At 40.3% G+C, this 19,720-nt stretch overlaps 1 non-coding gene across 1 annotated transcript; it reads right to left on the reverse strand.

Annotated features, from left to right (window-relative positions):
* Nucleotides 1-18,940: 18,940 nt before the first annotated feature.
* On the reverse strand, nucleotides 18,941-19,047 carry LOC128595001 (U6 spliceosomal RNA). Its single transcript, XR_008382697.1, has one exon. It is a non-coding gene; the product is annotated as a U6 spliceosomal RNA (small nuclear RNA).
* Nucleotides 19,048-19,720: the final 673 nt, after the last annotated feature.

Consider the following 19,720-nt stretch of genomic DNA (forward strand, 5'->3'; position numbering starts at 1 on the left):
CAGGGTCATGTTCCTCTGAGTTACTGAAGCAGCAGTAGCAGCTGTGCCCTCTTTAGATGTCTGAGCCTCACTTTATAGGAGACTTCATTTAATCATCTTCACTCTAATAAACTCAACCTTTTTCCTTCTTTCCTTTGGATCTAGGGATGTTAAGTGCTTTCTGTGCTTAACTATTTTTGTTAAGGTAAGTTGAATTCTCTAGAAGCAGACACTGAGTTAGAATTTAGAATGCAAGATGTTCATCCATAATGAACATCTGGAAGGAAATTTTATGTGAGATGAAGCCAGTTTGTAGACAGAGAAATTGAAGTTTGTTGCAGGCCTTAATAATAAGCCTTAGTCAAGAGGAATGAGCATTGAGGAGCAAATGTTTGTTAGGTGTTTTTTCTCAGTGGGCTGCAATGGCAAGGTACTCATGCATGTCTTATTCTGTTTTCTGCTACTATAACAGAATACCATAGTGTGGATAATACATAAAGAATAAAGCTTATTTTTTACAGTTGTGGAGGCCAGAAAGGCCAAGATGGAGAGGCCGTATCTGTTCAGGGCATTCTTGCTGTGTCATAACTTGTTGGAGGACATTACATGGCAATGAAGTGCATGCTAGACTGAGAGGATGGAGGGGCTGAAACTTCCTGTTACCAGGATCCCAGACCCACAAGAATGAACACACTTTGATGACAATGGCATTAATCCCATCATTTGACCAGAGCCCTGAAGGGTTAATCACCTCTTAAAGATGCCACTTCTCAGGTGGGGCCTTGGTGTGTGCCACACCTTTTGGGGGCAAGACACGATTGCAAGAGGGACTTTGCCTAACAAATGCAATCAGTGTAACCTGGTCTATTGTACCCTTAATGAATCCCCAACCAAAAAAAAAAAGATGCCACTTCTCAATACTGGCAATTAAATTTCAACATGCATCTCAGAGGGAATATTTAAACCATAGCAACACTCCTTGTGTTATGAAAGTTGTATAGCATTGCTGGTTCTCAATGTCTCCCTTTACTCTTTGTTTCATGTGATTGTTTCCTTGAAGTTATCAGTAAAGTTTGAGAAAGGTAAGACCTCTGATTCCTGACGAATCCTTTCTGTTATCTCAAGAATACATAGGCCACTACCATAGTTTTGAGACAGACTATGTTATGATTCATTATTTCACTTCCAAGGAACATAATTGACAGCATTCTTTTTTTCCTTTTCTTTTTTTTTTTTTCTTTTGAGACAGTCTCATTTTATTGTCTTCAGTAGAGTGCCATGGCATCATATCATGACTCACAGCAACTCAAACTCTCAGGTGATTCTCTAGCCTCAGCCTCCCAAGTAGCTGGTATTATAGGCGCCTGCCACAACATATGGCTTTTTTTAGAGACGGCATTTCTCTTTGGCTCAGGCTGGTCTTGAACCTGTGAGCTTAGGCAATCCACTTGCCACAGCCTCCCAGAGTGCTAGGATTACAGACGTAAGCCACTGCGCCCGGCCCGCCCGCCCTCCCTCCCTCCCTTCCTTCCCTCCTTCCTTCTTTCTCCCTCCCTCCTCCCTCCTTCTCTTCTCTTTTCTTTTCTTTCTTCTTTTTTTGAGACAGAGTCTCATTTTGTTACCCTTGGTAGAGTGCTGTGTTGTCATAGCTCACAGCAACCTCAAACTCATGGGCTCAAGTGATTCTCTTGCCTCAGCTTCCCAAGTAGCTGGGACTACAGGCACCTGCCACAAGGCCTAGCTATTTTTAGAGATGGGGTCTCATTCTTGCTTAGTCTGATCTCAAACTCATAAGCTCAAATGATCCACCTGCCTTGGCCTCCCAAAATGCTAGGATTACCGGCATGAGCCATCGTACCTTTTTGATTCTTCCATGCAAGTTTCAACTTGGTGGGCTTATTGGTATTGCTGGAAGGGCTTCATTTGTTTTCATCTATGCAGATTTTATGTTTCTTGATTTTTATATATCTCAAAAGTTTCATAATGCACTTACTTGTAAAAATTAACTATAGAAATCTTTTGTGAGAGCTGATTATAGTTTAATTCCCTTTCCTAGATGTAGAACTTAAATAGTAAATGTTTTAAAATTTATTTTTATGTAAATTTCAGTAAATTGTGTCTTTCAAAAAATTTGTCCATTTCGTGTATAAGCATATACATATAATTTCAAATTTATTGGTATAAAGTTCAGAATTTCTTTGCATTTTCTTTCTTTCTTTTCTTTTTTTTTTTTGGAGACAGAGTCTCACTATGTCACCCTCAGTAGAGTGTGTGGTGTCACTGCTCACAGCAACCTCAAACTCTTGGGCTTAAGTGATTTTCTTTCCTCAGCCTCCCAAGTAACTGGGACTACAGGCACCTACTACAATGCCCGGCTATTTTTTTTGTTGCAGTTGTCATTGTTGTTTAGCTGGCCCAGGCTGGGTTTGAACCCGCCAGCTCGGTATATGTGGCTGGCACTGTAACCACTGTGGTATGGGTGCCGAGCCTGCATTTTCTTTTTTATGTTTATAGGAACTACAGTGAAGTTTCCGCATTTTCCCCTGATACTGTCTGTTTGTGTTTTCTCAATTTTGTTTTTGATCAGTTTTGCTAGGGTTTATTCAAGCAGCCAATTTTACACTTTATAAATTTTCTTTTCATGTTTGCTCTTTATTCACTTAATTTTTTTCTTCTACTAAGGTTTAAAGTTATAATTAGTTACTAATGTTTATCTAATGTCTTTTTAATATTATTATTACAAAGCATTAAGGTAGTAAAAATATTTTCTTTACATGGATACCTTTTATGATGCTTGAGTCAGGGCTATTAGAGTGTCTATCACCTGAATAATATTCATTGTACTTGTTTGGTAGGTTTTTACTCCTCATCTTTTACCCCTTTCCCTCTTCTTGATTTTCAATGACTTTTACTTCTCTGTGTGCCATATGCACCTGTCAGTTAGTCCCAACATCTCAGAGAGTATATGTCATGTTTGTTCATGATAGTGGTACATATGTATGGGGTGTATATGATAATTGATACATTCATATGATATGTAATGATCAAGTCAGGGTAGTGAAATATCTATCGCCTCAAAAATCAGAGCCATTAATCAATCTCTGTTCATCCTCTCCCACTACCCTACCCTTCCCTGCCACTGGTAACCACCATTATATTTACCAGTTCCATGAGATCAACTTTTTATTTTTAGCTCCCATATATGTGAATGAGAGCATTCAATATTTGCCTTTCTGTGCCTGGCTTATTTAACTGAACATAAGGACTTCAGGTTCCATCCATGTTGCTACAAATGATAGAATTTCATTCTTTTTAAAAATTTGGTAGATTTGGAGGTACAAGTCATGATTGGTAATATGGATAAATTGTATAGTAGTAAAGTCTGAGCTTTTAGTGTACCTGTCACCTGAATAGTGTACATTGTATCACAGAGGTAGTCTTTCATCCCTCATCCTCCTGTGTATGCTTTCCCTCCTTCTGAGTCTTCTGTATCTGTTATACCATTCTGTGTGTTCCTGTATAACCATAGCTTAGCTCCTACTTTAAAGTGAGAAGGTGCAGTATTTAGATTTCTGTTCCTTAGTTCACTTAGGATAATGGCCTCTAGCTCCGGCCAAGTTATTGCAAAGGACATTATTTTGTTCTTTTCTTTGGCTGAGTAGTCCTCCATGACATATACATTACCACATTTTCTTTAACCACACATTGGTTGATGGACACTTAGGTTGATTCCATATCTTTGCAACTGTGAATTATGTTGTGATAAGCATGAGTGTTATGTATGTCTTTTTTTTTTATTAAATCATAACTGTATACATTGATATGATCATGGGGCATCGTAGACTCGCTTCGTAAACCATTTGACACATTTTTATCACAGTGGTTAACATAGCCTTTCCGGCGTTATCTCAGTTACTGTGCCAAAACATTTACATTCTACATTTACCAAGTTTCGCAAATACCCCTGTAATATGCACCACAGGTGTGATCCCACCGATTCCCCTCCCTCTACCCACGCCCCCCTTTCCCACTTCCCCCTATTGTTAAGTTGTAGCTGGGTCATAGCTTTCATGTGAGAGTCCCAAATTAGTTTCATAGTAGGGCTGTGTACATTGGGTACTTTTTCTTCCATTCTTGGGATACTTTACTAAGAAGAATATGTTCCAGCTCCATCCATGTAAACATGAAAGAGGTAAAGTCTCCATCTTTCTTTAAGGCTGCATAGTATTCCATGGTATACATATACCACAATTTATTAATCCATTCGTGGATCGATGGGCACTTGGGCTTTTTCCATGACTTAGCTATTATGAATTGGGCTGCAATAAACATTCTGGTACAAATATCTTTGTTATGTTGTGATTTTTGGTCTTCTGGGTATATGCCCAGCAGAGGGATTACAGGATTGAATGGCAGATCTATTTTTAGATCTCTGAGTGTTCTCCATATCTCTTTCCAAAAGGAATGTATTAATTTGCATTCCCACCAGCAGTGCAGAAGTGTTCCCTTTTCTCCACATCCACACCAACATCTCTGGTCTTGAGATTTTGTGATATAGGCTAGTCTCATTGGAGTTAGATGATATCTCAAAGTAGTTTTGATTTGCATTTCTCTGATGATTAAAGATGATGAGCATTTTTTCATATGTCTGAAGGCCGTGCGCCTGTCTTCTTCAGAGAAGTTTCTCTTCAAATCCCTTGCCCAGCCTGCAATGGGATCCCTTGTTTTTTTCTTGCTGATGCGTTTGAGTTCTCTGTGGATTCTGGTTATTAAACCTTTGTCAGAGATATACCCTGCAAATATCTTCTCCCATTCTGAGGGCTGTCTGCTTGCTCTACTTACTGTGTTCTTAGCTGTGCAGAAGCTTTTTAGTTTGATCAAGTCCCAGTAGTGTATTTTTGAAGCTGCTTCAATTGCCCGGGGGGTTCTCCTCATGAAATACTCACCCAGACCAATTTCTTCAAGGATTTTCCCTGCATTCTCGTCTAGTATTTTTATAGTTTCATGTCTTAGGTTTAAATCTTTAATCCAATGAGAGTCTATCTTAGTTAATGGTGAAAGGTGTGGGTCCAATTTCAGTCTTCTGCAGGTTGCCAGCCAGTTCACCCAGCACCATTTGTTAAATAGGGAATCTTTTCCCCACTGAATGTTTTTAATTGGCTTGTCAAAGATCAAATAGCGGTAAGTAGCTGGATTCATCTCTTGGTTCTTTATTCTGTTCCAGATATCTACTTCTCTGTTTTTGTGCCAATACCATGCTGTTTTGATCACTATCGATTTGTAGTAAAGTCTGAGGTCTGGTAGTGTGATTCCTCCTGTTTTGTTTTTATTTCTGAGTAATGTCTTGGCTATTCGAGGTTTTTTCTGATTCCATATAAAACGAAGTAATGTTTTTTCAAGATCTTTAAAATATGACAGTGGAGCTTTAATAGGGAGTGTGTTGAAATTATATATTGCTTTGGGTAGTATGGACATTTTGATAATGTTGATTCTTCCCAGCCATGAGCATGGTATGTTTTTCCATTTGTTAACATTTTCAGCTATTTCTTTTCTTAGAGTTTCATAGTTCTCTTTATAGAGATCTTTCACGTCTTTTGTTAGGTAAATTCATCTTCTTTGGCACTACTGTGAATGGGATAGAGTCCTTAACTGCTTTTTCAATTTGACTGTTGTTGGTGTATATAAAGGCTACCGATTTATGAATGTTGATTTTGTAACCTGAGACGCTGCTGTATTCCTTGATCACTTCTAGGAGTTTTGTAGTAGAGTCCCTAGTGTTTTCCAGATACACAATCATATCATCTGCGAAGAGCGAGAGTTTGATCTCTTCTGACCCTATATGGATACCCTTGATCGCCTTTTCTTCCCTAATTGCGGTGGCTAAAACTTCCATTACAATGTTGAAAAGCAATGGAGACAATGGGCAGCCTTGTCTGGTTCCTGATCTGAGTGGAAATGATTCCAATTTAACTCCATTCAATAGGATATTGGCTGTGGGTTTGCTGTAGATAGCCTCTATCAGTTTAAGAAAAGTCCCTTCTAGACCAATTTTCTTGAGTGTTCTGATCATGAAGGGATGCTGGATATTATCAAAAGCCTTTTCTGCATCAATTGAGAGAATTGTATGGTCTTTGTTTTTTAATTTGTTTTTGTGCTGAATTACATTTATAGATTTACGTATATTGAACCAGCCTTGAGACCATGGGATAAAACCAACTTGGTCATGATGTATAATTTGTTTGATGTGTTGCTGGATTCTGTTTGTTAGGATCTTGTTGAATATTTTTGCATCTATATTCATTAGTGATATCGGTCTATAATTTTCTTTTCTTGTTGGGTCTTTTCCTGGTTTGGGGATCAGGGTGATGTTTGCTTCATAGAACATGTTGGGTAGTCTTCCTTCTTTTTCTACCTTTTGGAACAGGTTGAGTAATATAGGTACTAATTCCTCTTTAAAGGTTTAGTAGAATTCTGACGTGAAACCATCTGGTCCCAGGCTTTTCTTTTTAGGGAGGTTTTGTATAGTTGATGCTATTTCTGAACTTGATATGGGTCTGTTCAACATTTCCACTTGATTCTGGTTAAGTCTTGGAAGGTGGCGTGCTTCCAAGTATCGGTCTATTTCCTTCAGATTTTCATATTTCTGAGAATGAAGTTTCTTGTAATATTCATTAAGGATTTTTTGGAATTCTGATGAGTCTGTGGTTATTTCGTCTTTGTTGTTTCTGATTGATGATATTAGAGATTTTACTCTTTTTTTCCTGATTAGGTTGGCCAGAGGTTTATCTATTTTATTGACCTTTTCAAAAAAGCAGCTTTTTGATTTATTGATCTGTTGTATTATTCTTTTGTTTTCAATTTCATTTAATTCTGCTCTAATTTTGGTTATTTCTTTTCTTCTACTGGGTTTGGGGTTGGAATGTTCTTCCTTTTCCGGTTGCGTGAGATGTCCCATTAAGTTGTTAACTTCCTCTCTTTCCGTTCTCTTGAGGAAGGCTTGCAGTGCTATAAATTTCCCTCTTAGAACTGCGTCTGCAGTGTCCCAGAGGTTCTGATAGTTTGTGTCTTCATTGTCGTTTTGTTCCAAAAAATTGGCGATTTCTTTCTTAATCTCATCTCTGACCCAGCTATCATTCAGCATAAGGTTATTTAACTTCCATGTTTTTTGTATGGGTATGCAGATTCCTGTTGTTACTCAATTCAAGTTTTATTCCATGATGGTCCGAGAAGATGCATGGAATAATTTCTATTCCTTTAAATTTACTGAGGTTAGACTTGTGACCTAAGATGTGATCGATTTTGGAGTAAGTTCCGTGGGCTGATGAGAAGTATGTGTATTCAGGTTTGTTGGGATGAAATGTTCTGTAGATGTCTGCTAAATCTAAATATTGGATGGTTAGGTTTAAATCTAAGATTTCTTTGCTCAGCTTCTTTCTGGAGGATCGATCCAACACTGCCAAGGGAGTGTTGAAATCTCCGACTATTATGGAGCTGGAGGAAATCAAGTTACTCATGTCTGTTAGAGTTTCTCTTATAAATTGAGGTGCATTCTGGTTGGGTGCATAGATATTAATAATTGAGATCTCATCATATTGGAGTATTACCCTTAACAAATATGAAGTGACCATTCTTGTCCTTCCTTACTTTTGATTGTTTAAAGCCTACTGTATCTGCAAATAAAATTGCGACACCTGCTTTTTTCTGATTACCATTTGCCTGAAATATGGATGACCATCCTTTCACCCTGAGTCTGTATTTGTCTTTTAAGTTGAGATGTGACTCTTGTATGCAACAAATATCTGGCTTGAGTTTTTGTATCCAGTCAGCTAGCCTATGCCTCTTAGAGGACAGTTTAAGCCATTCACATTGATGGAGAGTATTGATAAGTCTGGTGGAATTTTGGGTATCGAGTTTTTCAAATGTCCAGTGGACATTTTTAATCCTTTCACCAGTGTGGAAGTTGGAGTTTGATCCGAAGTTTCTGAGTGAGTTTACTTTTGTGGTATAGGATTGGGTTGGTCATTGTGGACGATAGGTCTGAGAACATCCTGAAAAGCTGGTTTACTTATGGCAAATTTTTTCAACATATGAATGTCATTGAAGTATTTAATTTCTCCATCATAGATGAAACTCAGTTTAGCTGGATACAAAATCCTGGGTTGAAAGTTTTTTTGCTTTAGGAGATTAAAAGTTGATGACCAGCCTCTTCTTGCTTGAAAAGTTTCAGCAGAGAGATCTGCAGTTATTCTAATATTCTTACCTTTGTACATTATAGTTTTCTTTCACCGGGCTGCTTTGAGAATCTTCTCTTTCATGTTAACTTTAGTGAAGCTAATTATGATATGTCTGGGGGATGACTTATTGGGGTTGAATCGTGCTGGGGTTCTGAAGCTGTCTGCTATCTGAATTTCAGATTCTCTAGGCATGTCTGGAAAATTTTCTTTCATAATTTCGTGCCGAAGGGCCTCTGTGCCCTCGGGGGCCACTTCATCGTTCTCAGAAATTCCTATAATTCTTATGTTGCTTTTTTTCGAATTATCTGAGAGTTCTCTGAGTGAGTGATCCGTTTTTGCTCTCCATTTCTCTTCCTCTTTGAGAGATTGGGAGCGTTCGAAGACTTTATCTTCAATGTCAGAAATCCTTTCTTCTGCTTGCTCCATTCTGTTACTGAGGGATTCTACTGTATTTTTCATATCTTTGAGGCTGTAAGTTCTTGCTTCAGTGTGTCTAAGTCTTTGGTGGTTTTGTCTTTAAATTCATTAAATTCTTGAGACAATTTTTGAATTTCTCCTTGAATTCCTAATTCCATTTTATTAATCTTGTCTGCAATCCAAATTCTGAATTCGATTTCTGACATCTCAGCCAGTTGTTTATGAATGGGATCTTCAATCACATCTGCCGTATCTTTTCTTGGGGGAGTTGATCTATTCTGGTTATTCATGTTACCAGAGTTTTTCCGCTGATTCTGCCCCATGGTTATTTTACTCCCTTTGGTTTTTCCCCTGAGGTTTTATCGAGGGTCCGTACAGTGTTGTGGCCTGAGAAACTGGGGCCCTGTCTGGTGTGGTGGAGCAAAGTGGTTCTGTCTTGTTTTCAGCTGGTTTCTGTTCGATCCTATTGCAACTTCTACTCTGGCTTGAAGTCTCAGCTGTGTGGAAAAATCAGCAATTAAGTCACCCCGCCTGTCCACCTCTGGCCCCAGTTGGAAAAGGAGAATCAAACCTTCTTACAATCGCACACCCAGGGCACCGCCTGAAAAGTCCTCAGTCTATTAGCCCAGTTCAAAAGGTCCAAATCAACTGTCTCAATCGGCACTTGTCTCGGGTGGGAGAGTTCAAGAGGTCTCTGGGAACTGGATCACAGGGGCCTGGTGACTCCTCGGCTCACCCCAGTGCAGCGTGGAGTCAGGAGGAGCCACCCAGCAAACAGAGCAGTCAAGGAAGGTTGACGTCTCCTTCCCCACTTTGCCCCTCTGTTGGACACAGTCACTGGTATCTCTGCAGATGGCTAACCCAGTTGCCTGCAGTGAACAGACACTCCAGGGGTTTGCACCTGCCTGAATAGCAAGGAAGTCTGCCAGGCCCCCGTAGACTGCCGCTATCTGAGCAGGAGGAGATGGGGCCTGACATCTTTGAGTGTTTGATGCAGGTGATGGGAAGGAGGTGTTCACTCAGGCTTAGCCCCGTCCCTGATGGATGCTGCTAACAGAACAGAGCAGAACAGACAACTTTGTGGGGTTCTGTCTCTGTTCCTGTCGAAATCGCCTACAGAAGACGGGCTGTTTTGAGTTCAAACGTCTTTGCTGCTGGAGATTTGCGTCTGAACACCTCTCTGGGTCCGCCCCGCCCTGGAAGCTTCCCGGGTTTGTGAGCTGTGTCAGGAAATCCCCCGCTCACCGGTGGCCTCCTCTGGTTGCCCAGGGAGACAGGGGGTGTGGCCTCAGAATATCCAGAAGTGAGCGTTCTGCCTTTAAGAAAAAACAGCTGTTGATCTACCTCCAGGGAACTGCTGCTCTGGTGTGGGCACTCAGGCGACCCTTTTCTCCTCTGTCCCGCGCCCCAGAGTCAGCACTGAGCGGCCGCAGTTTGTGCTGGGTCCACACCCCTCAAGAGATCCCCCAAGAATCAGAACCCTTGGGGGATGGGCCCCCAGATCCCGATTGGGAGTGGGGGGGGAAGCTAGAGTTTCATTCAGTTTTATGCAACACTATGGCCCGGGGAGGGCTCCTGCACTGCACCGCAGGGAAGTGCCGCCAAGGCTTGATTTCCCCTCAGCAGAGTGCCCTCTCCTCGCTCACGTGTCCCAGAGTCAGCGCTGACCTGATGCAGCTCAGGCACTGTGCACTCCCCTCGAGAAATCACCCAAGGATCCGAACTCCTGGGGGATAGGCCCTCAGACCCCGAGTGAGAGTAGGGGCTCTCAGCTCTCAGCGGGGAAGCTAGAGTCTTATTCAGTCTTGTGCCCCGTTGCCCGGGGAGGGTTGCTGCACTGCACTGCAGGGAAGTGCCACAAGGCGTGACTCCCCCTCAGCCCGGTGCCCTCTCCTCACTCGCACGCCTCAGAGTCAATGCTGACCAGTCGCAACTCGGGGACTGTCCACTCCCCTTGAGAAATCACCCAAGGATCCGAACTCCTGGGGGACAGGCCTCCAGACCTCAATGGGCGGGAGGGGAGCGCCGGGAGGGTTGCCGGCGAAGGATTCCCAAAGTTTCACTCAGTTTTATGCCTGGCAGGAGAACGTCACGACACCCCAGTAGGGGAGATAGGTCCAGTTTTTAGAAGGTCTCTCCCATGGAGTGTAGTGGGAGGGCCTTTAATTTCTGCCCGCTTGTTTAATTGTGGTGCTCTTGAGCCTGTCTCATGGGGGAGGGGGACTCCCATCCGCTTGTTGGTGGATTTTGTGCCTTTTGTTTGCGTCCTTGTGATCACAACTTGCCTCAGCGGTGTTGATGTGCGTTCTTCAACCTTCTCTCTTGGTGAGGCTCAAGTCCACCAGGATACTTACTAAATTCCTGTCCCTTAACTCTCCTTCTGGACGGGAGCCTCTGTTGAAAGCTGGCTTCAGTCTGCCATCTTGTCTCCCTCCCCCATGTATGTCTTTTTATATAATTATTTATTTTCCTTTGGGTAGATACTCAGTAGTGGGATTGGTGGATCAAATAGTAGGTCTAGTTTGAGAAATCTTCATGCCATTTTCAATAGAGGTTGTACTAATTTACATTTCCACCCACGGTATATTAGTGTTCTCTTTTTACCACATCTATGCCAACAAATGTATTTTTTTTATTTTTTAACAATGGCCATCTGATAAGATAAGGTGGTATCTCACTGTGGTTTTAATTTACATTTTTCTGATGATTAGTGATGTCAAGCATTTTTTCGTATGTTTGTTGCACATTTGTTTATCTTCCTTTGAGAAATGTCTCCTCATGTCATTTGTCCACTTTTTAATGAGGTTGTTTGTTTGCTTCTTGCTGATTTATTTGAGTTCCTTCTAGATTGTGGATGTTAGTCCTTTGGTTGTATGTATAGTATACAAAAATTTTCTCCAAGTTTGCAGGTTGTCTATTTACTCTTTTATTTATTTATTTATTTTTATTAAGTCTTTTGTACATAGATCATAAATACATTTATGCCAATTTCAGTGTGTTGATTATTTGTACAAATTGGAGTGCTTACATCATACTAATCAGTATAGCTTTCACCTCATTTACCCAATTATAACATTAGGACATTTGTGTTCTACACATGATAGATCCAACTTGTACTTGCAATGTGCTCCATAGTTGTGGTTCCCCTACTATCCTCTACTATCTCTCTCACCCCTTCCCCATCCCTCTCCCTCTCCTTCCCTCCTTCATCTTAGGCTAAAATTGTGTTTCATTTTTCATCTGCAAATGTGAGTTATTATAAATTGGTTTCACAGTAGTACTGAGTACATTGGATACTCCCCTCCATTCCTGAGATACTTCACTAAGAAGAATATTTTCCAGCTCCATCTATGTAAACATAAAAGAGGTAAAGTCTCAATTTTTTTAAATGATGCATAGTATTCCATGATATACATATACCACAATTTATTAATCCATTTATGGGTTGATGGGCTTCTTCCATGACTTGGCTATTATGAATTGAGCTGCAATGAACAATCTGGTGCAAATATCTTTATTGCCAAATGATTTTTGGTCCTTCGGATATTTACCTAGAAGAGGAATTGCAGGATCAAACTGCAGGTCTACATTTAGATCCCTGAGTGTTCTCCAAACTTCCTTCCAGAAGGAACGTACTAGCTTGCATTCCCACCAGCAGTGCAGAAGTGTTCCCTTTTCTCCACATCATGCCAACATCTGTTGTTTTGGGATTTTGTGATGTGGGCTACTCTTACTGGAGTTAAATGGTATCTCAGAGAGGTTTTGGTTTGCATTTCTCTGATGATTAAAGATGATGAGCATTTCTTCATGTGTCTGTAGGCCATGCGCCTGTCTTCTTCAGAGAAGCTTCTGTTCATGTCTCTTGCCCATAATGAAATGGAATCACTTGTTTTTTGCTTAGTAATAAGTTTGAGTTCTCTGTGGATTCTGGTTATTAGACCTTTGTCAGTTGTATAACTTGCAAAAATCCTCTCCCATTCCGAGGGCTGTCTATTTGCTTTACTTAGTGTGTTCTTGGCAGTGCAGAAGCTTTTTAATTTGATCAGATCTCAGTAATGTATTTTTGATGTTGCTTCAATTGCCTGGAGTGTCTTCCTCAAGAAGTATTCTCCCAGGCCAATTTTTTCAAGCATTTCCCCTGCACTCTCTCTAAGAATATTTATAGTTTCATGTCTTAAATTTAAGTCCTTTAACCAGTGAGAGTCAATTTTTATTAGAGGAGAAAGGTGTGGGTCCAGTTTCAGTCTTCTACAAGTGGCCAGCCAATTCATCCAACACCATTTATTGAATAGGGAATCTTTCCCCCAATTTATAATAGGCTTATCAAAAGTCAAATGACAATAAGTGTCTGGGTTCACCTCTTGGTCTTCAATTCTGTTCCATACATCTACCTCTCTATTTTTGTGCCAGTACCATACTGTTTTGATCACTATCGATTTATAATATAGTCTGAAGTCTGGAAGTGTGATTCCTCCCGATTTGTTTTTATTTCTGAGTAATGTCTTGGCTATTTGAGGTTTTTTTCTGTTTCCATATAAAACAAAGTACTAATTTTTCCAGGTCTTTAAAATATGAGAGAGGTCCTTTAATAGGGATCGCATTAAATCTGTAAATTGCTTTAGGTAGTATAGCCATTTTAACAATGTTGATTCTTCCCAGCCACGAGCATGGTATATTTTTCCATTTGTTAACATCTTCAGCTATTTCTTTTCTCAGAGTTTCATAGTTCTCTTTATAGAGATCTTTCATGTCCTTAGTTAGATATGCTCCCAAATATTTCATCTTCTTTGGCACTGTTGTAAAAGGAATAGAATCCTTGATTGTTTTTTCCCCTTGACTATTGTTGGTGTATATAAAGGCTACAGATTTATGAGTGTTAATTTTGTATCCTGAGCCATTACTATATTCCTTGATCACTTCTAGGAGTTTTGTAGTTGATTCCCTGGGGTTTTCCAGATATATAATCATATCGTCTGCGAAGAGTGACAGTTTGATCTCCTCTGGTCCTATTTGGATCCCTTTGATTGCCTTCTCTTGCCTGATTGTGGTGGATAAGACTTCCATTACAATGTTAAAAAGCAGTGGAGACAGTGGGCATACTTGCCTGGTTCCTGATCTGAGTGGAAATGATTTCAATTTTACTTCATTTACTATGATATTGGCTGTGGGTTTGCTGTAGATGGCCTCCATCAGTTTAAGAACTGTTCCATCTATACCTATTTTCTTAAGCGTTCTGATCAAGAAAGGGTGCTGGATATTGTCAAAAGCTTTTTCTGCATCAATTAAGAAAATCATATGTTCTTTGTTTTTTAATTTGTTTATGTGATGTATTATATTTATGGATTTACGTATATTGAACCATCCTTGGGACCTTGGGATGAAACCCACCTGGTCATGGTGTATAATTTGATGTGTTGTTGGATTCTGTTTGCTAGGATCTTATTGAATATTTTTGCATCAATATTCATTAGACATATTGGTCTATAATTTTCTTTTCTTGTTGGGTCTTTTCCTGGTTTGGGTATCAGGGTGATATTTGCTTCATAGAATGAGTTGGGAAGTATTCCTTCTTTTTCTATGTTTTGGAAAAGATTAAGTAATAAGGTACTAGTTCCTCTTTAAAGGTTTGGTAGAATTCTGATATGAAGCCATCTAGTCCTGGGCTTTTTTGTGGGGGAGATTTCTTATAGTTGATGCTATTTCAGAGCTTGTTATAGGCTTGTTCAACATTTCCACTTCTCTCTGGCTAAGTCTAGGAGGGTGGCATGTTTCCAAGTATTGATCTATTTCCTTCAGATTTTCATACTTCTGAGAGTAGAGTTTTATGTAGCATTCATTAAGGATTTTTTGAATTTCTGAGGAATCTGTTGTTATTTGGCCTTTATCATTTCTGATTGATGAAATTAGGGATTTTACTCTTCTACTTCTGGTTAGGTTAGCCAATGGTTTATCTATTTTTTTGACCTTTTCAAAAAAACCAACTCTTTGGTTGATCTGTTGTATGCTTCTTTTGTTTTCAATTTCATTTAGTTTTGCTCTAATTTTAGTTATTTCTTTTCTTCTGCTGGGTTTAGGGTTGGAAAGTTCTTCCTTTTCTAGTTGCTTGAGAAGTCCCATTAAGTTATTGACTTCCTCTCTTTCAGTTCTCTTGAGGAAGGCTTGCAATGCTATAAATTTTCCTCTTAGGACTGCCTTTGCTGTATCCCAGAGGTTCTAATAGTTCGTTTCTTCATTATTTTTTTGTTCCAAAAATTTGGTAATTTCCTTCTTAATCTTGTCTATGACCCAGCTATCATTCAACATGAGGTTATTTAGTTTTCATGTTTTTGTATGCGTGTGGAGATTCCTGTTGTTACTGAGTTCAACTTTTATTCCCTGGTGGTCCGAGAAAATACAAGGAATGATTTCTATTATTTTGAATTTGCTGAGGTTAGACTTGTGACCTAAGATGTGATCAATTTTGGAGGATGATCCATGGGCTGATGAGAAGTACGTGTATTCAGTTTTGTTAGGATGAAATGTTCTACAGATGTCTATTAGATGCAAATGTTGAAAGGTTAAGTTTAATTTAAAATTTCTTTGCTTAGCTTCTTTTTGGAGGATCTATCCAACACTGCCAAAGGAGTGTTAAAGTCTCCAACAATTATGGTGCTGGGGGCAATCAAGTTGCTCATGTCAGTTATAGTTTCTCTTATGAAATGAGGTGCATTCTGGTTGTGTGCATAAATGTTGATAATTGAAATCTCATCATGTTGAGTATTGCCCTTAACAAATAAGAAGTGACCATCATTGTCTTTTCTTACTTTGATTGGTTTAAAGCCTATTGTATCTGTGAGTAAAATTGCAACACCTGCTTTTTTCTGATTTCCATTTGCCTGAATTATAGATGACCATCCCTTCACCCTGAGTCTATGTTTGTTTTTTAATGTAAGGTGAGATTCTTGAATGCAGCAGATGTCTGGCCTGAGTTTTTGTATGCAGTCAGCCAACCTGTGTCTCTTTAGAGGGCAATTTAAGCCATTCACATTTATTGTGAGTAAAGCTAAACCAGACAGAGTTTTGGGTATCGAGTTTTCCAAAAGTCCAGTGGACATTTTTAATCCTTTTGCCACTATGGAAGTTAGAATTTTATCAAAAGTTTCTGAGTGATTTACTTTTGTGGTGGAGGATTGTGTTGTTCATTATGGAGGATGGGTCTGAGAATATCCTGAAGAGCTGGTTTAGTTATGGCAAATTTCTTCAACATGTGAATGTCATTAAAGTATTTAATTTCTCCATCATAGATGAAACTCAGTTTAGCTGGGTACAGGATCCTGGGTTGAAAGTTAATTTTGTTTAAGGAGATTAAAGATCAATGATCACCCTCTTCTAGCTTGAAACGTTTCAGCAGAGAGATCTGCAGTCATTCTAATGTTTTTCCCTTTGTATGTAATGGTTTTCTTATGTAGAAATTCTTTTAGAATTTTCTCCTTCATATTAACTTTAGTGAAGTTAATTATGTTATGCCTGGGGGATGTCTTATTCAGATTGAGTTGTGCTGGGGTTCTGAAACTGCTATCTGAATTTCAGAATCTCTTGGCATGTCTGGAAAATTTTCTTTCATAATTTCATGGAGAAGGGCCTCTGTGCCTTGAGAGGCCACTTCATCACTTTCAGGGATTCCAATGAGGCAGATATTAGCCTTCTTCAAATTATCCCAGAGCTCTCTAAGAGAATGATCCATTTTTGCTCTCCATTTCTCTTCCTCTTTGAAAAGAATTTGTGAGCATTCAAAATCTTTGTCTTCAATGTCAGAAATCCTTTCTTCTACTTGATCCACTCTGTTACTGAGGGATTCTACTGTATTTTTCAGATCTTTGAGGGCTGCAAATTCTTGCTTCAGTGTGTCAAAATCTTTGGTGGTTTTGTCTTTAAATTTGTTAAATTCTTGAGACAACTTTTGAATTTCTCCTCGAATTTCTAATTCCAACTTTTGAATTGCTCCTCGAATTTCTAATTCCAAATCTTCCTCCATTCTATTAATCTTGTTTGCAATCCAAAATCTGAATTTGATTTCTGACATCTTGGCCAGCTGTTTATGAATGGGATCTTCAGTTACATCTGCCATATCTTTCCTCGGGGAGGTTGATCTATTCTGGTTATTCATGTTAGCAGAGTTTTTCCCCTGATTCAGCCCCCTGATTATTTTACAACGTTTGATTTTTCCCCTGGAACTTTGTTGAGGACCTGTACAGTGCTATGGCCTGAGAAACTGGGGACCCGTTCGGTGTGGTGGGGCTAAGTGGTTCTGTCTTGTTTTCAGCTGGTCTCTGTTTGACCCTAGTGAAACAGTTACTCTGGGTTGAAGTCTCAGCTGCAGAGAAATACCAGCAATTAAGTCACCCCGCCCTCCACAGGAAACAATTGGAAAAGGAAAATTAAACCTTCCTACAACCACACACCCAGGGCACAACTTGAATAGTCCTCAGGCGATTGGCTCAGTTCAAAAGATTCAAATCAATTGTCTCAGTTGGTACCTGTCTCTGGTGGGAGAGTCTAAAAGGTCTCTGGCAACTGGATCGCAGGGGTCCGGTGACAACTCAGATATCACTTGCTCCAGTGCTCCATGAAGTCAGGAGGACCCACCCAGCAAATAGATTAGTCTGGGAAGGTTGATGCCTCCTTCCCCACCTTGCACCTCTGTCATACCCAGTCATTGATAGCCCCGCAGGGCTGTGACCCAGTTGCCTCTAGTGAACAGATACTCTAGGGTTTGCACCTACCTGAATCACAAGGAAATCTATATTTGCTCAGCTAGGCCACTACACTCTGCCTCTATCCAGCAGGGGGAGGTGAGGCCTGACAACCTCGGGTGCTTGATGGAGGCTGGGGGGTGTTCACTCAGTTCCAGTCCTGTCCCTGATTGATGTTACTGACAGAACAGAACATGGGAATTTGTTTCTGTCCCTGCTAAATTGCCCTGCTGTAGAGAAGCTGTTTTGAGTTCCCAGAGCCTGTGCCTCAGGCCCTGTCTTTGCTCCTGCAGGTTTGTATTCAGTTAGCTGTCAGTTCTAGCCTCCTGCCTTCCTTTGTCAATAGGCTGATGATCCCCTGAGGGCCAGGTGCATCTTAGGCTGAGTAAAGTGGTCCTCTGGGTCAGCCCCACCCTGGGAATTTCCTGGCTCTGTGCATGTGTTTTCTAGTCCCTGCGCTTCACCCAGGCTGGTACTGCCTTAGGCAAACCCTTTACTCATGGGGCCTGCGTTTCCATCCCAGATCTGTTCCATGTGGTTGCCACCTGAGAAGATGCCAGGCCTCCTCTGGTTGCCCAGGAAGACAGGGTGTGTGGCTTCAGAATATCCAGGAGTGAGCCCTATTGTTGCCAAAAATGGCTGCTGCTTTGTGCCTTGGGGCACTGCCGCTCCGGTGTGGTTCCCTTTCAGCTGGCCGGTCTCTCCTCACTCTCGTGTTGCAGAATCAGCAGTGACCAGCTGCAGTCTAGGCCCTGTCCACACCCCTTGAGAAATCACCCAAGAATGACTCCTGGGGGACAGGCCTCCAGACCTCAGAGTGAGAGTGGAGGGGAGTGCTGGGAGCTCAGAATTGCAGGTAGAGAATATATATAGTTTTATGCCTGGCAAGAGAATGCTGTGGCACCCTAGTAGGGAATGTAGTTCCAGTTTTTAGAGGGTCTCTCCTGTGGAGTGTAGTGGGAGCACCTTTGAACTCTGCTCATTTGTTGTGGGTCACTTGGAGCCATTCTCATGGGGGAGGGGACTCCCATCCACTTGGTGATGGATTTTGTACCTTTTGTTTGTATCCTTGTGATCATAGCTCGCCTCAGCGGGGTTGATGTGCATTCTTCAACCTTCTCTCTTGGTGCAGCTCTAATCCACCAGGTTACCTGCTAAATTTCTGTCCTTTAACTCTCCTTCTGGAGAGGAGCCTCTGTGGAAAGCTTGTTTCAGTCAGCCATCTTGTCTCCGCCCCCATTTATTGTTTCTTTGATCTTAGTGCTTTGAAATTGGTCTGTTCAGGAGAGCTATTTCTTCCTGGCTAAGTCTAGGGAAAGGTTGTGATTCCAAATATTGATTCATTTCCTTCACATGGTCAAATTTTTTGGCATATAGTTTTTAGTAGTATTCAGAGATAATTCTCTTGTATCTCTGTGGCATCAGTTAATTCCCCTTCATCATTTCTGATTGAGGTTAGTAGAGATTTTACTTTATTATTTCTAGTTAGTCTGGCCAAAGGTTTTTCAATTTTATTTATTTTTTCAAAAAACCAACTCCTTGTTTTATTAATTTTCTGAATGATTCTTTTTTTTTTTTTTAAATATGGAACGCTTCATGAATTTGCGTGTCATCCTTGCGCAGGGGCCATGCTAATCTTCTCTGTATCGTTCCAATTTTAGTATATGTGCTGCCGAAGCGAGCACAATTCTTTTGTTTTCAATTTTATTGATCTCTGATTTAATTTTGGATATTTCTTTTATTCTACTGGGTTTAGGCTTAGATTGTTCTTCCTTTTTCAATTCCATAAGATTGCGTGTGATTTTGTTTATGAGCTCTCTTTCTGTTTTTTGAATGTAGCCATCTAAAGTGATAAATTTTCCTCTCAGGACTGCTTTTGCTGTATCCCATAGGTTTTGGTAGCTTGTGTCTTTATTGTTGTTATGCTCAAGGAAGGTAATGATTTCCTGTTTTATTTCTTCCTGCACCCAACTGTCATTCAACAGAAGGTTGTTTAATTTCCATGCCTTTGTGTGGGGTTGAACATTTTTGTTTGAGTTGAGTTCCACCTTTAGTGCTCTGTGGTCTGAGAAGATACAAGGAAAAATTTCAATTATTTTCCTTCCGTGGAGGTTTGATTTGTGTCCTAGGATATAAATTTTGGAGAATGTTCCCATGGGCCTATGAGAAGAATATATATTCTTTATCTTTGGGATGGATTGTTCTATATATGTCTAACAAGCTCAGTCATTCTATGGTCTCATTTAAGTCCCTTATATCTTTGTTTAATTTCTGTTTAGAGGATCTGTCCAGCTCTGTGAGAGGAGTGTTAAAGTCCCCTGTTATTGTGGTGTTATAGGATAACAGACTAAATAAAGT

The sequence above is a fragment of the Nycticebus coucang genome, chromosome 9 (genome assembly GCF_027406575.1).
Source record: "Nycticebus coucang isolate mNycCou1 chromosome 9, mNycCou1.pri, whole genome shotgun sequence".
Classification (NCBI taxonomy): Eukaryota; Metazoa; Chordata; class Mammalia; order Primates; family Lorisidae; genus Nycticebus; species Nycticebus coucang.